Raw genomic sequence first — 25,093 nt, 5'->3', positions numbered from 1 at the left:
CTGCTTGCTCACCTTGCAGCCCTGGGGCTCAGCTCACTCTGCTCAACTCTTCCACACCACAGGTCATGGCCTCTGGGATTCGGGATTCACCTGAGGGCCCTGGCAGAAAAGGAATGAGACTGTGGGGTGCTTACCCCCTCCTGGAAGATCGCCTGCCTCCCCCAAGCAGGAGTGATGCTGCTAATACTAGCCATAATGTTGGGAGAGAAGGCAGAAATGAGGATGCAGCATCATTTACTGCTCTTAATCACTGCAGTTATCAAAATACACCCGCAGCCCTAATTTCCTCCAGACCCCCGTCTCCTCCCTGGATGCTTTGGCTACTTTGCTGTATGGCAGGAGTTCACAAAAGAGCTCAGGGAAGGGGATGCAGAGAGTGAGCCAGTGTCCCCCAGGAAGTGGGTGGGGGATGCGGGCCAGCTCCACCCCCCAGCGCAGCCCCTGGTCAGGTCACAGGCCTGGGAGGTATTCCCAGCTCAGGGTGCTGGTCTCCTAAAGAACTATGGGAGAATACCCTTCAGACAACAGCCACCCACAGAAAGTTACCTGGCACCAAAAGGTCACCACAGAGGGGCAGGGCAGGCTGCCACATTCCACATAGAGGCAAAAACTGGGCCCACCTGCAGGTAAGCCCCGCCCCGCCCAAGACTTTGTTAGCTTGAGGTGGGAAATGTGACACATGGCCTGTGGTGGGTTAAAGACAGCTGTTCATCTTCACTCCTCCTCCCACTGAGAGTGGAGTCTAATTCTAATCTGGCCTTGGGATCCACTTGACCAACAGGATGTGGCGGGAGCGATCCCCAAGACTCCCAAAGTCTAGTCACAAGAAGCCTCCCATTTCCCACTCGCCCTGGGGTCCCTGGGTCACCACCTAAGAAGCCCGACGCCCTGAGACCCCTAAGCCGGAGAGGCCACGTGTAGACACTCCAGTCAGCAGTACCAGCTTTGCCTACCCTTCCAGACATAGTAGTATCCACACGTTCCCAGACATGTAATGAAGCCAATTTGAATCCTCCAGACCAGCCCACCCACTATTTGAATACCACTGAGTAACTGACAACAAAGAGAAGACTCAACACTGAAGCTCTGCCCAGCCCTGATGGCAGACTCTCAAGATACAAAGGGTGGTTGGTTGAAGCCTCTAAGTTTTAGTTTATTACACAGCCAAGGTACCCAAAGAATTTAGATTGACTGCTAGACTGAGCCATTCAGTCACTTATTCATTTACTCGTTCATTCATTTGTTCTTTCATTCAACACATATTCAGGTCCCCTGCAGTGGTTCTCAACTTCTGGCCCTTTAAATACAGTTCCTCATGTTGTGACCCAACCATAAAATTATTTTCGTTGCTACTTCATAACTGTAATGTTGCTACTGTTATGAATCATAATGTAAATATCTGATATGCAGGATGGTCTTAGACGACCCCTGTGAAAGGGTGGTTCGACCGCCAAAGGGGTCATGACCCACAGGTTGAGAACCGCTGCCTTATAGGAACAGCAAAGACAAATAATTCATTTTCCTTGTCCCTGAGGGAGCTCTGGGCTGGTTCCTCATTGCCCACTCAGCTTATCTGGGTCCATACCCATGCACCTGTCTTCCTGTTTGGCAGCTTTCTCCCCTGGGACCTGCCACTTTTGGTCTCTACTCCCAACATTCTCATCCAGCTCCTGGCCCTGCCTTCATTCTCTCTGGGCAATGAGGATATGTGGGATGTTCTGTCTCCTGGACAGGTTTTATTATACTCTAAAAAGTCCCCTGTAAAGAGGTACAAGGGCTAGAAAACCTATTTGAAGAAATAATGTCAGAAAACTTCGATTTTTTAAAAAGGAGAACCTAAGATGGCGGCATAGATAAACACCGGGAAATTGCCGCCTCCCACAACAATTGAAAAATACCACAAAGGACAGAGCGGACATCATCCAGAACAACAGGAAGGCTGGCTGAGTGTAAATTCTACAACTAGAAGGAAAGAAAAGCACACTGAGAGCCAGAGGAGCTGCGGAGGTGAAGTGCAGAGGTACAGCGGCTCGGGTGCGCGCGGAAAGGGGGTGGCACCTGAGGACGCGGCTGTCTTTTTGAATCACAAGCTCCCGACTGCTCTGAACTCCGGTTCTGGGAAGTCTCTGGGGACCCAGGACTCATACGGGGAGAAGCTGCACTGTCGGGCAGCGGGCGAACTTGAGGGCGGCTTTCCCTCAGAGGTGCTTGCAGCCGTTACCAGGACACTGAGACGCGCGACTCCTTAGGGCTGGGCGGAGAATCAGCCATAGCTGCTTGCTTCGCCCTTTGATTCCCTGAGACCCCGCCCCACCCAGGCTGCAGCAGAGGCTTTTGCATGTGAATGTACCGGCCCTTTGCAAACTGATAATTACCTAACTGCAGCCAAGCCAGGGAGACCCGGAACTTCCAAGAGAAGGCCCAAGGCCCCGCAGCGGCTTCCATTGCTTCACAGCTGAGCCTCTTCGTGGCTCCTGCTGTGTAGCCTCAGGCAGAGGCTGAATTAGCATCTCCTTAGATCCAGGAGCCACTGTACCCAGTGGTCAGAGGGGGACCATCCAGATTGCAACTCCTCAGATCCATAAGGGACACACTCAGGGAGCAGACTCAGTGAGCACCAAAGCCCCACTGAAGCAAGTCTTGCCCCAGAAGGGTGTCTTCAGCACAGAAGTTCTCCCACTTCAGACACAGCTGATTCTCACAGCCAATTGGCCTGGAGGTCAATTCCTCCCAGTGATCCTACAACAACCAAGGCACCAAGAGTGCACCAAGAGTGTCCACCTCAGGCAACTGGGGAGGCTGAGCCACTGGGCCCTACAGGACACCTGGCGCGCAGGGCCACTCTATCAACACAGGGAAGCAGCCAAAATGCGGAGACAAAGAAACAGGTCACAAATGGCAGAAATGGAGGAAAGCAAAGGACTGGATATACAGTTCAAGGCCACGTTTATAAGGTTTTTCAAGAATTTTATGGAAACCGCCGATAAATTTAATGAATCCCTCAATAAGTATAGTGAGACCATGGAGGACATGAAAAAGGACCAACTAGAAATTAAGCATACACTGACTGAAATAAAGAATAATTTACAGAGATCCAACAGCAGACAAGAGGATCCCAAGAATCAAGTCAAAGATTTGAAATACAAAGAAACAAAAAATACCCAACTGAAAAAGAAAAAAGAAAAGAGATTCCAAAAATATGAAGATAGTGTAAGGAACCTCTGGGACAACTTCAAGCGTACCAACATCAGAATTATAGGGGTACCAGAAGGAGAGAGAGGGCAAGATATTGAAAACCTTTTTGAAGAAATAATGACAGAAAACTTCCCCTACCTGGTGAAAGAAATGGACTTACAAGTCCAGGAAGCGCAGAGAACCCCAAACAAAAGGAATCCAAAGAGGACCACACCAAGACACATCATAATTAAAATGCAAAGAGCAAAAGACAAAGAGAGAATCTTAAAAGCAGCAAGAGAAAGACAGTCAGTTACCTACAAGGGAGTACCCATACGACTGTCAGCTGATTTCTCAACCGAAACCATGCAGGCCAGAAGAGAGTGGCAAGAAATATTCAAAGTGATGAATAGCAAGAACCTGCAACCAAGATTACTTTATCCAGCAAAGCTATCATTCAGAATAGAAGGTCAGATAAAGAGCTTCACAGATAAGAAAAAGCTAAAGGAGTTCATCACCACCAAACCAGCATTATATGAAATGCTGAAAGGTATTCTTTAAGAAGAGGAAGAAGAAAAAGGAACTCTTACCATTTGCCACAGCATGGATGGAACTGGAGAGCGGATAAATACCACAGGATCTCACTCATTTGTGGAATATAATGAACAACATAAACTGATGAACAAGGACTGATCCAGAGACAGAGAGGCATTGACTGTACTGTTGGGCCTTGGAGGGAAGGTAGGGGAGGGTAGGGGTAAGGGGGAAAGATCAACCAAAGGACTTATATGCAAGCATATAGGCCTAACCAATGGACACGGACAATGGGGGGGTGAGGGCATGAGCCGGGGGGGGGTAGAGGGTAACGTGGGGACAAGGACACATATGTAATATCTTAATCAATAAAAAATATATTAAAAAGAAAGAAAGAAAGAAAGAAAGAAAGCTTCCCTGATGTAGGGAAGAAAAAAGTCACACAAGCACAGAGAGTCCCAAACAAGATGAATCCAAAAAGACCCACACCAAGACACATCATAATTATAATGGCAACTGTTCAGAACAAAGAGAGAATTTTAAAGGCTGCAAGAGAGAGACAGAAAGTTACATACAAGGGATCTCCCATTAGATTATCAAATGATTTCTCAACAGAAACACATCAGGCTAGAAAAAAAAAAAGGAAGGAAATTTACCAAGTGATGCAAAGCAAGGGACTGAATCCAAAAATACTCTATCCAGCAAGGCTATCATTCAAAATTGAAGGAGAAATAAGGAGCTTCACAGACAAAAAAAAAGGCTAAGGGAGTTTATCACCACCAAGCCAGCAATGCAAGAAATGCTAAAGGGACTGGTGTAAAAAGAAGAAATAAAAAGGGAAGAAGGAATACAGGCACAAAAAATAAAAATGGCTACAAACAAGTACCTTTCAATAATAACTTTAAACGTAAACAGACTAAATGCTCCAATCAAAAGACATCGAGTGGCTCAATGGATAAAAAAACATGACCCATATATATGCTGTCTACAAGAGACCCACCTCAGAACAAAGGACTCACACAGACTGAAAGTGAAGGGATAGAAAAATAGATTTCAGGCAAATGGAAATGAAAAAAAAAAAAGTTGGGGTAGCAATACTTATATCTGACAAAATAGACCTCCAAGTGAAGGCCATAACAAGAGTTAAGGAAGGCCACTTCATAATACTAACGGGATCGATACAACAAGGATATAACTCTGATAAACATCTATGCACCCAATGCAGGAGCACCCAAATACATTAAAAAACTCCTGAAAGATATCAAGGGAGAGATCAACAATAATACAATCACAGTAGGGGACTTTAATACACCACTGACATCACTGCATCACTGGATAAATCATCTAGACAAACAAATCAGCAGAGAAACAGCAATCCTAAATGACTCACTAGATCAGATGGACTTAATTGACATCTTCAGAACATTTCACTCCAATGCCACAGTATATACGTTCTTCTCAAGTGCACATGAGACATTTTCGAAGATAGACCACATATTGGGTCACAGGCAAAGTCTCTCAAAATTCAGGAAGATTGAAATCAAATCAAGCATTTTCTCAGACCACAATGGCATAATATTAAAAATAAACTACAATAAAAACAATCAAAAGAATTCAAACACTTAGAAGCTGAATACCATGCTATTAAACGATGATGGGGTTACCAAAGAGATCAAAGAAGAAATTAAAAACACCCTGGAAATGAATGACAATGAAAACACAACAATCCAAAACCTATGGGACACAATGAAAGCAATCCTGAGAGGGAAGTTTACAGCTCTACAGGCCTACCTCAAAAAACAAGAAAGAATGGTAGTAAATCATCCAACTCTACAACTCAAAGAATTAGAAAGAGAGCAACAACAAAAGCCCAGAGTGAGCAGAAGGAAGGAGACAATAAAGATTAGAGCAGAAATAAATGACACAGAGACCAAAAAAATAATACAAAAGGTCAATGAAACCAAGAGCTGGTTCTTTGAAAGGATAACCAAGATTGATGAACCTCTAGTTAGGCTCACCAAGAAGCAAAGAAAGAGGATCCGAATAAACAAAATCAGAAATAAAAGAGGCAAAATAACAAGAGGCCCCACAGAAATACAAAGGATTGTTAAAAAATACAATGAACAACTCTACTCCAACAAACTAGACAACCTGGAGGAAATGGACATATTCCTAGAAAATAGAACCTTCCAGAACTCAATCAGGACAAATCTAAAAATCTCAATAGGCCAATAACTATGGAAGAAATTGAAGCAGGCATCAAAATGCTTCCAGCAAACAAAAGCCCGGGGCCAGACAGCTTCACAGGAGAGTTTTACCAAACATTCAAGGAAGAACTAAAACCTATCCTCCTCAGACTACTACAAAAAATTCAAGAGGGAGGAATACTTCCAAGCTCATTCTATGAAGCCAGCATCACCCTAATACCAAAACCAGATAAAGACAACATAATGAAAGAGAATTACAGGCCAATATCCCTCATGAACATAGATGCCAAAATCCTCAGCAAAATTCTAGCAAATCAGATCCAGCATTACATCCGAAAGATCATACACCATGACCAAGTAGGATTTATCCCGGGGATGCAAGGATTGTACAATATCTGCAAATCAATAAACATGATACATCACATAAACAAATTGAGAGATAAAAGTCACACAGTCATATCAATTGATGCAGAAAAAGCATTTGACAAAATCCAACACCGTTTCTTGATTAAAAACCCTCAGCATAATGGGAATAGAAGGATCATACATCAACATAATAAAAGCCTTATATGACAAACCTACAGCCAACATAATACTAAATGGGCAAAAACTAAAGCCATCTCCCCTAAGAATAGGAATGAGACAGGGGTGCCCACTTTCACCACTCCTGTTTGACACAGTCTGGAAGTGCTAGCCATAGCAATTAGACAAGAAGTAGAAAAAAAAGGTATCCAAATTGGAAAAGAAGACGTAAAATTGTCATTATTTGCAGATGACATGATACTGTATATAGAAAACACTAAAGACTCCATCAAAAAATTATTAGACTTAATAAATGGACTAGGCAATGTAGCAGGATACAAAATTAATGCCAAGAAATCTATGGCATTTCTATACACCAATAGTGAACTTACAGAAAGAGAGACTAAAAAAACAATCCCATTTACCATAGCATCAAAAAAATTAAGATACTTAGGAATAAACTTAACTAAGGAGGTAAAAGACCTGTACTTGGAAAACTTCAGGACACTGGAAAAAGAAATAGAGGAAGACATAAACAGATGAAAGAACATATGTGTTCACGGATTAGTAGTATGGACATCATTAAAATGTCCATGCTTACGTAAAGCAATCTATAGATTCAATGCACTCCCCATTAAAATACCAACGGCATATTTCACAGACCTAGGACAAACTCTACAAAAATTCATCTGGAATACAAAAAAGACCCCTAATAGCTGCAGCAATCCTGAGATAGAAGAACAAAGTAGGAGGGATCTCAATACCAGATATCAAGCTGTATTCCAAAGCCACTGTTGTCAAAACTGCCTGGTACTGGCACAAGAACAGACATATAGATCAATGGAATAGAATAGAGAACCCAGAATTTGACCCAAACCACTAGGCTCAATATTTGACAAAGGAGGCAAGTACAATGGAGTCAAGACAGTCTCTTCAATAAATGGTGTTGGGAAAATTGGATAGACACATGCAAAAAAAAAATGAAACTAGACCACCAACTTACACCATACCCAACAATAAACTAAAAATGGATAAAGGACTTAAACCTAAGAAAGGAAACCATAAAAATACTAGAGGAATCCACAGGCAGCAAAATCTCAGACATATGCTGAAGCAATTTCTTCACCGATACAGCTCCTAGGGCAATGGAAACTAAAGAGAAAATAAACAAATGGGACTACATCAAAATAAAAGCCTTTTCACAGCAAAAGAAACCATCAACAAAACAACAGAAAAACCCACTGCATGGGAGAACATATTTGCCAATATTATCACTCATAAGGGTTTAATCTCATACAACTTAACAAAAGGAAGATAAACAACCCAACCAAAAAATGGGCAACAGACCTAAATAGATACTTTTCGAAAGAAGACAGAAGGAACGCCAAGAGACATATGAAAACATGCTCATAGTCACTAATCATCTGAGAAATGCAAATCAAAGTGACAATCAGTACCATCTCACACCTGTCAGAATGGCTATCATCAACAAATCAACAAACGACAAGTACTGGTGAGGATATGGAGAAAAAGGAACCCTCATGCACTGCTGGTGGGAATGCAGACTGGTACAGCTACTGTGGAGAACAGTATGGAGTTGCCTCAAAAAACTAAAAATGGAACTCCCATTTGACCCAGTGATCCCACTTCTAGGAATATATCCCAAGAAACTAGAAACATCAATCAGAAAGGATATATGCACCCTTATGTTCATAGTGGCACAATTTACCATAGCTAAGATTTGGAAACAGCCTAAGTGCCCATCAGTAGATGAATGGATTAGAAAACTGTGGTACATCTACACGATGGAATACTATGCTGTGGTAAAAAAGAAGGAATTCTTACCATTTGCAACAGCATGGATGGAACTGGAGAGCATTATGCTAAGTGAAATAAGCCAGTCAGAGAAAGATAAATATCCCATGATCTCACTCATTTGTGGAATATAATGAACAACATAAACTGATGAACAAAAACAGATCCAGAGACAGAGAAGCATTGATCAGACCATCAAACCTCAGAGGGAAGGTAGGGGAGGGCTGGGGAAAAAGGGAGAGATCAACCAAAAGACTTGTACGCATATAAGCCTAACCAATGGACAGAGACACCGGGGGTGAGGGCATGAGCGAGGGGGCTGGAGGAGGGCGGCAATGGGGCAATAAGGACACATATATAATGATTTAATCAACAAAGAAAAAAATAAAATAAAATAAGAAGTCTCCTTTATATTAATACAATAAGAAAACAAAAATCTTGCACTAGAAAATATCTATTTAACACAAAAGAAGGTAGAAAGGAAGGGGTAGAGGAAGAAAAAAGACATTACACATATAGAAAATAAATAACAAAGTTGCAGATATAAATCTTACCTATCTAATAATAGACAACGATGCAAATTGACCATACCTTCACTACGCCCCCTATTGGCTAATCAGAACGATATGCAAATTAACCACCAATAAAGACAGTGGCTAATTTGCATATACCAGCTGGGAGCGAAGACTGAAGACACCGTAGAAGGAAGCCAAGCAAAGGAGCCGAGGTAGCGGAGACGGGCAGGAGAGAAGTGGCAGAGACGGGCGGCGTAGGAACTGCAGAGAAGGGTGGGGTAGGAGCAGCAGAGATGGGAGCGAAGCCCTATTCTTGCAGGAATCTTCCTGCAACGGGCCTCTAGTATTAAATATAAGTTGGTTAAACACTACAATGAAAAAGCAGAAACTGGCAGAATAGTTTAAAAAACACATTATCCAACTACATGCTGTCTACAAGAGACTCACTTTAGACTCAAAGATATAAATAGGTTAACAATAAAAGGGTGGGAAATGTATATCATACAAATAGTAAACAAATAGAGTTGGAGTGTTTATACTAATATCAGACAAAATAGACTTTGAGACATAATTTGTTACTAGAGTTAGAAGAGGACAATTTATAATGATAAAAGGGTCAATCCATCAAGAAAACATAATAATTATAAGATACATGCACCAAACAAACAGAACGGTGAAATATAGGGATGGGCAAAAGTTGGTTTAAGGTTGTGAAACATAGTGTTTATTCTTGTATTATTATTTATTATTGCATTGCCTTTTTCCATATCAAGAACTGTAAACCTACTTTTGCTTACCCCTGTATATGAAGCAAAAACTGACAGAAATAAAAGATGAAGTAGACAATTCGACAATAATAATTGGAGACATCAACACCACAATTTCAATAGACAGAACTGGACAGAAGATCAACAAGAAAATTGATGACTTGAACAGCACTATAAATCAAGCAGACCTAACAGACATGCATGGAACACTGAACCCACATTCTTCTCAGGTGTACTTGGAAAATTCTCCAGGGTAGATCATATTTTAGACCTTAAAGTGAGCCTCAAAACATTTAAAATAACTGTAACCATAAAAGTATATTCTCTAAATACAATGGACTGAAATTTAAGAGGTCCCTTAAAAATGTCTAGACAGCAGTTCTCGTGAGAATGTGCTAGGCTCATGCTTGCTCAAACTATAACCTTCCCCACCACCTTGGACTCTCTGTGCCTCTGTTTCCCCATCTGTACAATTGGGATAAGAATGGGATCTACCTCACAGAGTTGTAGCAAATGTTTACATAAAACTAGTAATCATCAGTTATTATTACTTATTATCGATGAAGGGTAGTCAAACAATCCCTCACATTTCATCTCTGGATGAGGAGATATTCTCTCATACACACCTTTACTCTCACTGTTTAACTTGGTCTTCACTGCAGCCCTGCAGGATCTGTCAAATGAGGGAGTTGGTGGTGGGAAGACCCCAGTACAGTGGCATCTATTGAATCCTTAGCCCAGTGCCTGGTTCACAAGAAATGCCAGAGAGTGAAGGTCAGCCTACAGATGGGAATTGAATGGGTGGTCAGAGTTACCCTAGACATTCCTTTTAACAGAGGATTTTTATGCACCTAGAAGTTTGATAACTGCTGAGCTGGGTGGAAGTAAAGCCTCAAAGAAGTCTAGACAGAGGCGTGAGGCTGTAGTGGGCTCTGCTTTATTGTGGAGAGCCCTCCATTCTGTTTTTAATAACATTAAGTCTCCACAAGTTTCTACATGTGAAGAAGCTATAACTGAAGTTTAAAGAGATTATGACAGCACATGTTACAAGGCTTGATTCAAAATCAGCTGCACTAGATGTGCAGAAAGATGAGTGGTAGATATATAATAGGTGTATGCTGAAACCCAAGTCCAAACCCCATGCCTTTTCTCTAACATCAAATTTCTTATCAACCTAGAAAGAGGGAACAGTGATAGAAGCTAGTAAGAATGAGGAATACTCTGCATTTATATATTAAGAATATAATCCTCACAACCCCTTTATGGAAAAAGTGATGTTTATAGGTGAGAAAACTGAGATACAGAGAGGTTAACTGGCCAGAGAAGACAGAGCAGGTACGTGGTAGAGGGAGTATTGTGGCCACAGAATGCATGTCCTGACCACTGCCACAGTCCACGTACTACATACATGTGTACCCAGACCAGGAACCATCTAGAATCCCCAGGCACCTGGGGAAAGTGGGCATCCCTGCTCAGGCTGTTCCTCCAGAAACGTGAGTAAACTGGGAGGAGCTGGAGGCACGGTCCAGGGATGTTGGGTGGTCCTCACTCACTCACCAGTCTAAGAAATGCTGAAGGCAACAAAGACTGACATAGCACATGGAGCTTTCCTCTGGTTAAGCAATGATCTCCTTCCCATCTAGACAGGCAGTTGTTGGAGGAAAATATCACATAGGACCCTGTTCCTTTTATCTAAAACCCATTTGCTCCTGTCTGCCTTCACCAGAACTCTAGGGGAGAAAGTCCCAGCATCACCCAAGTCCTGCAGCATCTCCTGCAACTTCCTATTCACTGGTCACCATGTCTCCAGGAGCCAAGTCCTGTCCACACCTAAGTGCAATCACAGCCCTCCTCTGCAATACCGTCCAGGGACTCCTGTCTCCCAAAGTCCTTCTGAGCTCACCTTGCCCATCCCTACCTCTGGGTCCCCTCCCACTCCTCTCCCACACTGTCCCCTCACTCACTCTGCTCCACACACACTGGTCTGCTTGCTGTGTCTCAACCACACCAGGCACCCCCAACCCCCAGGGCAATCCCAAAAGGGAGACCCAGGCATCACTGTTCCCATTAGAGACAACGAAGCTGAGGCTCAGGAAGGTTCATCTCACAGGCCAAGGGGAGAAAGAAGAGCTGAGGCTCCAGGCCAGGACCCCACCAGAATCTTACCCCTGGGTGACAACATGGGCCAGCCACCATTTGCATCCAACTTCAGGCTGTTTAAGGACCCTAGGTCCCATCCCCAAATCTTACACACACACACACACACACACACACACACACACACACACACACACACACACACACACTTCCCTAGAAAGGGTTCCTAGAGGCTGGATCTAGCACTGAGGCCATCCAGGAAGACAGTGGGTGTCTCCAGCACCTCGTTCCAGCCCCACCATGTCTGCCATTTCACAGGCATGTTACAAACAATGGGCTCCCGCCCACCCACGATGCCCTCAATGGAGGCCCTTCTTACCCTTGGTGAGCCCTATTCACTGTGGTTCAGATGAGGAGGGCCACTTCCAGGTGCCTTGATTCTCTGCAAATTCAGACCCTCTTCATGCAAAGGTATATGCAGAGCAAACAGGCCATTCAACCAACAAGGGGGAAGGCAGAGCCAGAGGGGGCATAAATGCCAATCCTCCCAAACAACCATGGGTCAGTCCCAATGTGTCCTGGTAAATGAACTCATGTAGAAAGGCCCTGAGTTGCTTCACCAACAGCTTTCTAGGTGGTTCACATGTTTGGAGTGGGAAATTGGGGCCAACTCAAAGTGGAATGCCCAGCACTGGCTGGGTGCTTGATGCCTGAGAGTCCCTTCCCCTGCACAGGTGCACCCACTGCCTGTGACCCCACCATTTCTGAAAAGGAACTCAGGCTCCTGGCAGTAAAAAAACTTCTCCAAGGTGACCCCAGCAGGTGACAGGTCAAATTTCAAAATGAAAAACCATAGCTGTGCTTGCATGGGTCATGATACTAAACTTAATTCTGCTTCTGAAGCCAAAAGTCTGGGTGAGTTGATCATACCACATCTGGAAAGGGCTCCAAATATTGTGCAAAACATTTACACATCAATAAATAGCTCTGAAGCATCACAGTGTGGCGGCAAACTGCATGGACTCTGGAGACAGACATGCCTCACCACTAGGTCACTGTGGGCAAACTGTTTACTTCTCTGAGCCTCAGTTTTCATATCTGAAAAATGGGATGATAAGACAGTCAGGGGGGACACAAAGGAGAATGTGCTCAGCACACAGCACCTGGAGTGGGTTCAGTCATTACTGTGGTTTGATTATAATCGAATTGTTCTAAGTGTAGGTACAAAGACTAGGATTTCTATGTTGTTCCTTTGTGAATCTTGCCCAACAAGAAGGAAAACCGAGCATTTCCCAATAAGGGATCAGACAAAGCAACAGCTTCAGAGGATGAGGCTTGTCCCCAGGCTGAATACAGGTGCTAGGCAGGCACCACCCAGGCTGGATATGGGCTCTAGGCAAGCACCCACGCAGGTTAGTCCATGCCTGTTTGGACCTTACCTGGCCCATCATCCCTACTCACAGGCCTGGATGACCATGACATCACCAGTCACCTCAAATATGCCACCTACCTTCTCACCTAGCCTTTCACATGCGGTGTTTTCCCTTGCCTTGGTATCATCCTCATCCTCTTGTTCTTCGAGCACTGGCTCTAATGTCACCTTCTCCAGGAAGCCTCTGTTGACACCTGAGTGGCCATCTTCTTCCTGCTCTGGGTTGCACAACACTTAGCCCCATTTCCTATCCAGGCCTGATTATCTCTGCAACCATCCCTGCACGGGTCTATGTCCCTGTCACATAGTAGAGGCAGTGGGGGAGCTGCCTCGATCAAGAACAATAATCCTACGTGACTCACCCAGAAACAGTGAACACAAGGATGTGGAGACAGTGTGTGTGCAGTGCTCAGCCTGGCTCCTGGGCCACTCAGGCACTACATAAATATTAGTTCCCCGCCCCCACCCCACCCCCACCCCCCCAACGTGGTCCCAAACACCCTCCAGGATAGACAGACATGTAATAAAGCAAATATTGCAAAACCTTCATTGTAGACCCTGGGGGTGTTCTGCCTTGTACAATTCTTTCAACTTTTCCATATGTTTGAAAACATTTGTAAAAAAAAAAAAAAAAAAAAAAACATTGGGGGAAAACAATCCTCAAAAGTATTCTCAATATCTTAGCTATTTCTGGCCCTGGAGCTTCCATCCACTGTGTCCTACGATGCCAGGCACTTCCCCGATCCCTCCATGTTGCTTCCATCCACTGTGTCCTACGATGCCAGGCACCTCCCCGATCCCTCCATGTCACTTCCAGAGCAGGAGCCCTCTCCATCTTACATGGGAAACACCTCGGAGCTAAGCATGACACCTGGCCTTATTTGTGAAGTCCAAACTGCTGGGAGGTGGCTGAGGAAGAACGGGACCCTGCAAACACACTGCTGCGGCAGGGCTTAATGGCTCCAGTGTCAGTCACTGGGTGGCCTGGAAGGTCCCCAGAGCAAGGTCAGGCCAGTTGGGGTAGGGGAGGCATTGAAAAACTCAAGGCTGTAGCTCCTTACCAATCAAAACAAAAGCACAGAGCATTTGTAGTACCTGGTCTGGCACACCCTGCAGAAATGCCAGCCCCGCAGAGGGCACAGGACTCAAACTCTAAAGGCTAAAAATTCCTTCAATGTTATCACTGGGCCAAGCCTGGTTCACAGTTGAAGCCATTTCAGCTGCAGCCTGGCCTGCATCTGCACTGGGTAGAAGTGGGAAATTCAAGGCCCACAGAATTTCCTAGCCTCCTCCTAGCCTCATCTGTAGTTTCAGCTAGTTTCAATTAGGTCAGTTCACCTTCTCCCACTCCAGTTATTCCCAAACTCCTGGATGGTCTCTGTGCAATTTTTCAGCTGCTCTGTGGCAACTACAAGGATGACACCTACCCAAACAAGCTCAGAATGGTGCCCTTCCCAAGTCAGACAAAGCACCGCTTTTTCTTAAATGGACAGAAAGCAAAGAACAAAAAACACAATCAGTTGTCAAAACAATTTCATAGACAAAACAGCTGATACATAGCCATCCAACAGACAAAAAGTGCTGATGCCACAAATTCACACCTTACACTGCCTTCCACCAGGCACAGCCCCACCTCCTCCGGCACCACAGGCTGGATCTGAACCGAGATGGGGAGGCGTAAACATACACTAGAAACGAGCAGGTCTCAACTTCATTTCACACACAGTGCTGCTCCTTGTGTTTCTCAATCCGAGCTAGATAAGAAGCATTTCATGATGTGTTTTCCAGGTTGTAAGGTAATAATTTGCTTAGCTTGTCAGATGGCTGGGAGAAAGCTTCAGAGAAATACTCTCATCCTGTAGATTCTACCATCTGCTGGAAAAGTAACAACTGCTCACCCTTGGAATTGAATACATTTTGTCCGAGCAGGACAAGCCTCCAAGAGCATGGTGCAGCTCATTCCTGGCTGAAGGCCATCCTCCCGGCATTGGATACTTGGCTTTATCTTGGCTGGGGGAACAGGAATATGATTTCATGAAAATATGAGCACAGCATCGCCCTCTGCCACCCTCAGGTCAGCCTGAGGGACAGGGAGAAAGATGGTAAGAGCCCTCAGATCTTCAGAACCAGTACTTCCCAGCTACTTCAAAGGATAACACTCTTTCAGGGACCAGGACCTTCCAAGTACAGCTCCTCCCGCCATTGCTTCCAGTCATCCCTCTTCACTGGCCTCCCTCCAGCTTCCCTCCAAACTGGTGCACAGTCCTCATGGTTAATGTCACCACAGACCCAGGAAGAGGGCTGATTTGTTAAGGTAACAGAGACTGAATCCCACTGGAAACCTCCCCCAGAGTGAGTCACCAGCTCAGAACTTTAGGAAAGTGTTCTCTCTGGGTGATGTGGCAGCACTTGAGGGCTGGAGGGGATGAGAAAGTGAAAAGGTTGCTCCACAGAGGCCTCCGCTATGACCTTTTTAGGACACCATTTACTTCTGTCAGAAATGGTGCAGTCCTTCCCCAGCACACTGCCACCTCAGGTGAAGGCAGGGCCTGGCCTTGGTGACAAGATCCTGCGTGGCTGGACAAAAGCCCTGCGTGGGGGGCTTCTTTCCAGCACTAGAGATTGGGACTGGCAGGGCCCCAGGAGGTCATGTGATCACTCCTCAGCATGGTAGGTGGATGAGAGCAGAGGGCCTACACCTGAGCCCCACCTCTGGCTCCACCACTAGCCAGGTGGAGAACTTGAACAAGTCACATAACCTCTCTGAGCTTCAGTTTCAACATCTGTAAAATCAGTGCTCCTGCACCATACGAGTGATCCGTGCAAAGACCTGGAGCAGGACCCGCATAAAGGCTGCCCTCAGCAGATGTGGCTGTCACTCCCAGAGACTTGGTTTTCTATGTTCCTCAACCAGCAATGCCTCCTAGAGTTCAAGCTTTCTAGAGGAAACACAGTGGTCCTCATCAATCGATCCCCTGCCGTCATCCACTTAACAAATATCTACTGAGCACCGACCATGTGTCTAAGCCCCTAGTGGGAGGGGGGCAGTTCTAGAACCATCATTAGAATGTAGCCCATGAAGCACTGGAAATGAATTCTAATGTCACAAAAAAACAACTTATATAGCCCGATGTAATCAAAGGCATCCTATTTCTTTCCTGTTATCAGCCTGTTTTCCTCAAAGCTCAGGCACTCATGATCATATCTTTCAGTGGTGGTTGAAAAATGACTTTCTGAGAAAGCGTTTAAATGTTTCTGGGCTTAAAAATTCCCACCATGCCCAGTAATCCTACCCAAGGACTGCTTGGGTGAAGTGGTACTAAGATGACTGCTGGCCTGTGTGAACCCGTTCAATTGCACCTATCTGTCCCCCAGAGGGACACTCTACTTTTCAGATGTCAGGGCCGTCCTGTCCAGAGGCAGGAGGAGCAGGACTCCTGTTTCAAGCTGGAGCAGCAAGACTGCTTAGAAAAAGGAAAGCCAGGCCTAGCTTAGCCTGACATGCTCCCTGGACCCTGACCTACAAGGGCCCCTGTCTGTAGACAGCAGGGCCTGGGAGAGGCCACTGGCAGTGCCCGATGGTGGGCACTCCGGCGCCAAGGGAAAGTGGAGCAGAGTCCCCCAGCAGGAAGCAGTTCTGAGGCTGTGGCCTTGCCCTGCCTGTCACCTTGGTGACCTCATGCACAGATGTTCCTGTTTTGGTCAACCCTAACCCCACCCCAACTTCTGGACAGCGGTTCTTCATGGTGCCATGTTCCCCACTCCAAGTCTCCGCACCAGGCCCCTGGAGGTCTCGCCATGTTGTCAGGAAGGTCACCTCCTGCCTGTGCTCAGTTGGCCCAAAAGAAGTGAGAACCTGGCTGAAGAGGGAAGAACCTGAACTGCATTAAGCACCTGTGGGCCAGTTTCCTCAACACCCATCACTTTCACTCATACTCAGAAACAGTGTGGGAGAGACAGCTATGATCATCTCTGTTTTGGGGGCATTTTAAAAATCCCAAGGCTAAGAGAAGAGGCATGATGAACACCTGCTGGCAAGTGCCAAGCTGGCCATCAGACCCAAATTTGTCTGCCATGTCCCTTTCTCCATCAGAGCTGTTTATTCTTTTCCTTGCTGCTCTGATCTTTTTTTTTTCCTTTCATGTTTACATGCACATCACTAATGGCTTTGCATAAAGAAGGCTCTTACTAAAAGCTGGCTACTCTCAGGGGATGGGTTATCCCATGCTCCCTAGGCATAAATCACCTTGCTCCATGGATGACCCGTGGGCACATCAAATACAGGTGTGGAAAAGTAGCTTTCAGGTTATTCCCCCCCCAGGCTGACCCAAAGCCCACCAGCCCCCACAAGTCTCCCATGAAGGGAAATGAAGCAGATGCGGGAAGATGAGATCTCAGATGATGACCTGTCAATATGCTGGTGGTCCAAGCTGCCTCTCTGGAGCTTGTTAGAAATGCAGGCTCTCCAGCCTGCCCCAGACCTACAGCCAGAATCTGCATTATAGTGCAATCCCTAGGGCCTAGGCACTTTGTGTGCACGTTCAAGTTGAATAAGCTCTCCTGACCTACAACTTGGGTCAGGGACTGTGTTGCCACCATTTCTCTCCAAGGGGATGCTATCATAGGTTCTGGCTGTGTCTCAACTAAGGGAAGCCAGGCTGACACAGGGCTGGGGACTTGTGAAATCCTGCATCAAAGGCCACCGCCAGGATGCCATACTGTGAGGATCTCCATAGCAGGCAGGATTTACTGCCTCTTAGAATCTTCCCATCCTCACACTCGCCTCCTCCAGAGCTAACCCAGAGCCCAGGAACACTGCCCAGAACCCGAGCAGGAAGCAGGGTGGCAGGCAGGGACCCTCTGTCCCATGACTACAGCCTGGCACAGACTCGCCTGCGGTGGGGGAGACATGGGATCTCAGATGAACTTACCTGGACTCCTGGGAATCAGGAGGCCCTCCCCTCCCCTTCACCCACACAGGATTTGGGGATCAGGGTTAACTGCGGACCACCACCTCTCCTCTTCCCAACCACCCCCAACCGTTTTTCTCCTCCCTCCGGTCCACACCATGGAGTGTGGGCTAGGCTCCCAAAGACAAAGGGACAGAATGGGTATACAGGGCGTGGACGCAGGAACCCCAACCCAGCATCACCCGAAGCCCGCCCACCCCAAGCCCGTCACATGCCCCGGATTGGTGCCCGGACTTCTGCGCTCCAGTTTTCAACACCCACCGGAGGTGAGCCAGCAGCCGGCCCGCGGGCTGCGAACTTGCGGGGACGCCAGAGGCCCGCGTGACTGGGCAGTCTCGCCCCTTCACATCCCGGCATAATCCTCGGTCCGAAATAGCCCGGGTAATGCCGGGATGAGGCGAGCAGGGTATTAACCCAGGGCCGCCAAGGAAGGCTTGGAGGCATCCTGAGGGAGGAGGCAGCATCCCCGGCCGGAGGCAGCTCCGAGTCCCTTCTGGAGGGGCTGAGTCCGAAAGTGACCCGCCCGGTCGAGGGTGGGGTCTGAGCCCGGCGTGTCCCTCCCCACCGGGTCCCGGGGTCTGCGGGGCAGGAGTTCAAGCTGCGACACCCAGAGCTCCAGTTCTGCGCCCCAGGCAGTCCCCCGGAGTGAGCCTGAGCCCGCGCCCGCAGCAGAGCTACCGGGAGGGCGGGAGCCGAGCCCCAGCCGTCGGTCACGGAGAGCGGGACGGTGGGGGCTCCCGACAGCGCCTCCGAGTTCCTTCTGAGGGCGTCCAATCCCTGCTCGAGAACCCGCCCCAGGCCGGGCCGCGACCACGCCGGGGGTCCCCGTTGCGCCCCGGGGTCTCTTGACGGGCGGGGCGCTCCCTAGACGGGCACCCTCCCCACCCGCCTCGCAGAGGAAGGGGCCCCCGAAGAAGTTCGCGCGACACCGACGCGCCGGCCGCCCCCTTCTCAGTCCCCGCTTACTTGTCGTGGCGGCCGCGGAGCTGCGGGATGGCGCCGAGAGGCTGCGGGCCGGGGCCGGGGTCCGGGCGGGCGCGCGCGGCCAGGTGTCGCCGGTGCCGCTCCAGCAGGCCGGCCTTCTCCCGGCTCAGCCGCGCCACTTGGAGCTCCAGCTCCTCGATGCGCCGCCCCCGGCGTGCCAGCAGCTCCTGCTGAGCCGCGACGATCCGGGCCAGTTCCTGCAGGTACTCGGCCGCCTCGCCCGGGGGCTCCGCGGCGCTGGCCATGGTCCCCGCCCGGCGCCAGCCGCGCCTCAGGCGAGAGGAAGGCGGGGCGGCGGCGGGGCGGCCATGGCTGCGCAGCGGGGATGGCGCCTCCGCGCGGCACCGGGATCGGCCCGGGGGGCGCGGCGACACGGGCTGGCGCGGCCCCGCCGGGACTCTCACCTCCGCCGGTGCCCGCCCCGGGTGTCTCCGCGCCTTCTGCTCGGTGCGTTGCGGCGCTCTGTCACCCGCTGTCCCACGGGCGCGCCGAGGCCGAGCGAGCGCGGAGCTGCGGCCGCCCCCGGCGGGCGAGGAGTTTGCAAAGTGCCGGCTACGAGGCCGAACGGGAATCGGAGCGGCCAGCGCGGGAGGAGGAAGGAGGGAGGGCGCCTCCTGCCGGCCTTGTGCCCCGCGCCCTGTGCCCCAGGGTGCCATTCTCAACACCACCACTCTTAACCGCTGGGATATATACATTTAATAAACAAGAAATTGGGGGGGGGGGGGGAGTTTATATATATATATATGAAAATTCTATAAATAAAAATATATATAATCTTCAGCCTACGATTTGGGTTTGAATAGAAAAATAATGAATTGTGCAGACTTGGGAATGTTTAACTGATCTAAGTCTACTAAAACGAGGGTTTGTTTTGTAGATGCACACCCAAACAAGTTTTCTAGACTAGCTCTTCCACATTCTTCTCAGATGGTGGCTCTACAGCCTCCAAGATGTCCAGGTGGACCAGCTGCTAAGGCCTAGGCATGACCTTCCAAAACTCACACCCTGGGTTCTGGGAACTGATCAGCTTGTAGGACAAGGACCCATCTCCACACTGGCATGGAGGTCTTCAGCAGTTCATTTGCCTCTGAGCTTCAGTTTCCACAGCAATAATGTTTTCTATTTCTTAACTTTTAAAACATCTTTATAATTTTCATACTCCAAATTTCTTTGGTACTAAACTTATTTTTCTACTTGACTTGCAGAACTAAATATTTCCATTGTTTCTTATTTTATAGCAAATGCATTTTTAAGAATATAAACTTAACTGTGGGTGAAGCTTTAGCTACATCTCATAAGTTTCTAAAGCTTTGTAATAATGTATGTTTTGATGGTATAGCTTTTCTTTATTAAGGCTGGCATGATACCTGGTATCCCACACACCTGTTTGTTGATATTCCCTCCAACAGCAGGAGAGGATGAGCCCTATATGCTGAGACCTCAGACCCTCCAGGGGCCCTACACCCTTAATTATATGTTCTGGGCAGGATCTATTCTATGGGGAGGGAAAGAATGGCAGTGGGACCATTTAGTAGGATCCTCAAATTCACCAAGGACTCTTTCATCAGAATGAAATTAAACAAACACCATGCTAAAGGAAAACTCTTAACACTTGGCTTTAAACTTGTCCCTCATTAAGAGGACAGTAATAGTGGTCTAAAAATTAATATATTTATAAATCCTGTAATTATCTTGTGAAAGCACAATTATATTACATCCTATTTGTGTGTATGTATGTAAAAGTGTTCATCACTACAGTTTTTACATTTAAAATATACCAAAGTCTTTGAAAACCAATTCTAATACTTCCTCATTTTATAAATATACCAGGAGCCTCCCCAAAAGGGATGTGGCACAGGCTTCTCTCAACTTTTGGGGGAGACCTGAACCTGGAATCACACATGGGGCCTCTGCCAATGTTGGGAGTGAAGGAAATTCAATTCTAAATCCTGACCCATGAGAGGATATAACCTTAGTAAATATACGAGTATATGCCCCCAATATAGGAGCATCTAAATATATTTTAAAAACTGCTAGAGGACTTTAAAGGAGAGATCAACAACAATACAGTCATAGTAGGGGAGTTTAACACCCCATGAATTCACTGGATAAATCATCCAGACAAAAAATTAGCAAGGAAATAGTGACTCCAAATGACAAACTGGATCAGATGGATTTAATTGACATTTATAGAACATTCATCCCAAAGCTGCAAAATATATATTCTTCTCAAGTGCACATAGGTCATTCTCAAAAATAGACCACCTGTTAGGACACAAAACAAGTATCTACAATTTAAAGAAGATTGAAATCATATCAATCATCTTCTCAGACCACAATGGGATGAAATTAGAAATCAATGACAGTAAAAATACTCAAAAACATCCGAACACATGGAGGCCAAATAGCATGTTATTAAACAATGAATGGGTTACCAATGAGATCAAGAAAAAAGTAAAAAACTTCCTGAAAACAAGTGATAATGAACACACAATTATCAAAAATCTAGGGCACACAGCAAAAGCAGTCCTGAGAGGGATGTTCATAGCACTACAGGCCTACCTCAAAGAGCAAGAAAAAATAATAATAAAGTATTCAACCCTAAAACTTAAAGAATTAAAGAATAACAAGAAAAGTCCAGTGTAAGTAGAAGGAATGAAATAATAAAGATTAGAGCAGAAATAAAATGACACAGAGGCTAAAAAAACAATACAAAAGATAAATGAAACCAAGAGCTGGTTATTTGAAAAGATAAACAAGATTGATGAACTTCTAGCCAGACTCATCCAGAAACAAAGAGAGAGGGCCCAAATAAACAAAATCAGAAACAAAAGAGGTGAAGTAACAATTGACACCACAGAAATACAAAGGATTCTAAGCAAATACAATGAACAACTATATGCCAACAAGCTGGACAATGTGGATGAAATGAACAAACTCCTAGAAAAATACAATCTCCTAAAACTGGATCAGAAAACCTGAGTAGGCCAATAACAGCTGATGAAATAAAAGCAGTAAATCAAAACACTCCCAGGAAATAAAAGCCTTGTCCAGATGGTTTCACAGGGGAGTTTTACCAGACATTCAAAGAAGAACTAACATCTATCCTCTTCAAACTATTCCAAAAAATCCAAGGGGAAGAAACACTTCCAAACCCTTTTTATGAGGCCAGCATTACCCTAATTCCAAAACCAGGTAAAGACATTACAAAGAAAAGAATTACAGGCCAATATCCTTGATGAACATAGATGCTAAAATCACCAACAAAATATTAGCAAATTGGATACAGCAATATATTAAAAGGATCATACACCATAACCAAGTGGGATTTATTCCAGGGATGCAAGGTGGGTACAATATTTGCAAACCAATAAACATGATACCTCACAAAAATCACATGATCATATCAATAGGCAGAGAAAAAGTATTCAACAAAATGCAACACCCATTTTTGATTTAAAAACAAAACAAAACAACTCTCAGTAAAATGGGTTTAGGGGGAGCATATATCAACATAATAAAGGCCATCTATGACAAACCTACAGCAAACATCATACTCAATGAGCAAAAACTAAAACCATTTTCCCTAAGAACAGGAAGAAGACAGGGATGTCCGCTTTCCCTACTCTTATTCAACACAGACTAGAAGTGCTAGCCAGTAAAAGATTTGTACAGAAAACTACAGGACATTGAAAAAAGAGACAGAGGAAGATATAAACAAGTGGAAGAATATACCGTGTTCATGAATTGGTAGAATTAACATCATTAAAATATTCATATTACCTAAAGCTATCTACAGACTCAATGCAATCCTCATTAAAATACCAACAACATATTTCACAGATCTAGAACAAAGACTCCAAAAATTTATAAGGAACCAAAAAGACCTTGAATAGCTGTAGCAATCTTGAGAAAGAACAGAGTTGGAGGAATCACAATACCAGATATCGAGTTATATTACAAAGTTACTGTAATCAAAACAGCCTGGTACTGGCATAAGAACAGGCATATAGATCAATGGAACAGAACAGAGAACCCAGAAATAGACCTATGCCATTACGCTCAATTAATATTTAAAAAAGGAGGCAAGAACATATAATGGAGTCAAAAAATCTCTTCAATAAATGGGTTTTGGAAAATTGGACACATACATGCAAAAACATGAAATTAGACCACCAACTTACACCATACACAAGAGTAAACTCAAAATGGATAAAAGACTTAAATTTAAGACATGAAACCATAGAAATCCTAGAAGAAACTATAGGCAGCAAAATCTCAGACATCTGTGGTAGCAATATGTTTTCAGATACATTCCCTAGGACAAAAGAAACTATGGAGAAAATAAACAAATGGGACCACATAAAAATAAAAATCTTCTGCACAGCAAAAGAAACCATGGACAAAATGAAAAGGGAGTCCACTGCATCAGAGAACATATTTGGCAATGATACATCTGATAAAGGGTTAATATTCAAAATATACATTAAGTGGCCAGATTATTATGACCACCTGACGTTTGTAGGCAAATTAGCTTTAATTTAGCGCTGAAGTGGGCCAGGCCATTATAAATAGGGAAGCAGGTTGTTTACCACGACAGTACAAGTGATTTTTTTCTGAAGATATGGGTAAACAACATGATTTAACAGCTTTGAACGTGGGAGATACATAGATAGATAGATAGATAGATAGATAGATAGATAGATAGATAGATAGATAGATAGAGATAGAGATATACTGAGTGGCCAGATTATTATGACCACCCAATTAGTACTTCGTTGGGCCACCTTTTGCCTTCAATACTGCGGTGGTTCTTCTTGGCATTGACTCCATGAGATATTGAAAGGTGATGCAAGGAATCTGACACCATGCCTGATGAATAGCACTGTCCAGTTCTGTGAGATTTGATGGTTGTGGAACCAGCTGCATGATGGCTCTTTTAACTTCGTCCCACACATGCTCAATTGGATTGAGATCTGGTGATTGTGGGGGCCACCTAAGCAAGGTAAAGTCTCCCTCATGTTCTTGAAACCACTCCTGCACAATACGAGCAACGTGGCATGGCGCATTGTCTTGTTGGAAGAAGCCATCTCCATTGGGATACGCCATCAACATGATAGGATGAACTTGATCAGCAACGATACTTAGGTATGTTGTGCTATTCAGACGTTGTTCCACACGAATTAAAGGGCCCAAATCATGCCAGGAAAACATGCCCCAAACCATAACACTGTCCCCACCAGCTTGAAGGGTTGTACTCATACATATAGGGTGCATGCTTTCATGCTGTTTCCACCAAATTCTCACTCTGCCATCTGCATGATGCAACTGGAAACATGATTCATCAGACCACATGATTTTTTTCCAATGCTCGACTGTCCAATCCTGTGTTCCTGTGCGAATTGGAGACGTTTTATCTTGGTAACTGCAGACAGCAAAGGTGTTCGAACAGGCCTTTGGCTTCCATATCCCATACAATGCAGTGTACAGCTAATTTGCCTACGAACATCAGGTGGTCATAATAATCTGGCCACTCACGTTCAAACATATCCCACGTTCAAAGGCTGTTAAATCGTGTTGTTTACCTATATCTTCAGAAAAAAATCACTTGTACTGTTGTGGTAAACAACCTGCTTCCCTACTTATAATGGTCTGGCCCTCTAGCAACTTCAGTGCTAAATTATAGCTAATTTGCCTACAAACGTCAGGTGGTCATAATAATCTGGCCACTCAGTGTATAAGGACTCATACAATTTAGCAAAAGGAAGACAAACAATCCAATTAAAAGATGGGCAAAGAACATAAATACAGTGGGGCCTTAACTTACAAATGTCCCGACTAACGAGTTTTTTGAGATACCAGCTGTCTCTTGACGATTTTTTGCATTGAGTTGACAGAGTAATTTGAGTTAACAAGCTCCATAACGAGCTCCTTAACAAGCTCGGTCTCAGAACGAATTAAACTCGTAAGTCAAGGCCCCACTGTAGACACTTCTCCAAAGAGGACATACAGATGGTCAAGAGACATATGAAAAAATGCTGATCATCAGAGAGATGCAAATTAAAATGACAATGAG

The 25,093-nt window shown here is 45.5% G+C and overlaps 1 protein-coding gene across 1 annotated transcript in view; it reads right to left on the bottom strand.

Annotated features, from left to right (window-relative positions):
• IQSEC1 (IQ motif and Sec7 domain ArfGEF 1) overlaps positions 1–19,261 on the bottom strand; it is a 384,674-nt gene extending 365,413 nt beyond the window's left edge. Inside the window, exon 1 of the mRNA XM_059688315.1 lies at positions 19,000–19,261. The gene's annotated coding sequence lies outside the window, so the exon portion shown is untranslated. The remainder of the gene's footprint in view (positions 1–18,999) is intronic.
• Between the last annotated feature and the right edge of the window lie 5,832 nt (positions 19,262–25,093).

This window comes from Myotis daubentonii, chromosome 3, assembly GCF_963259705.1.
Source record: "Myotis daubentonii chromosome 3, mMyoDau2.1, whole genome shotgun sequence".
Taxonomy (NCBI): Eukaryota; Metazoa; Chordata; class Mammalia; order Chiroptera; family Vespertilionidae; genus Myotis; species Myotis daubentonii.
Note: the sequence above shows the minus strand (reverse complement) of the source record. Positions and strands in the feature narration are given on the sequence as shown.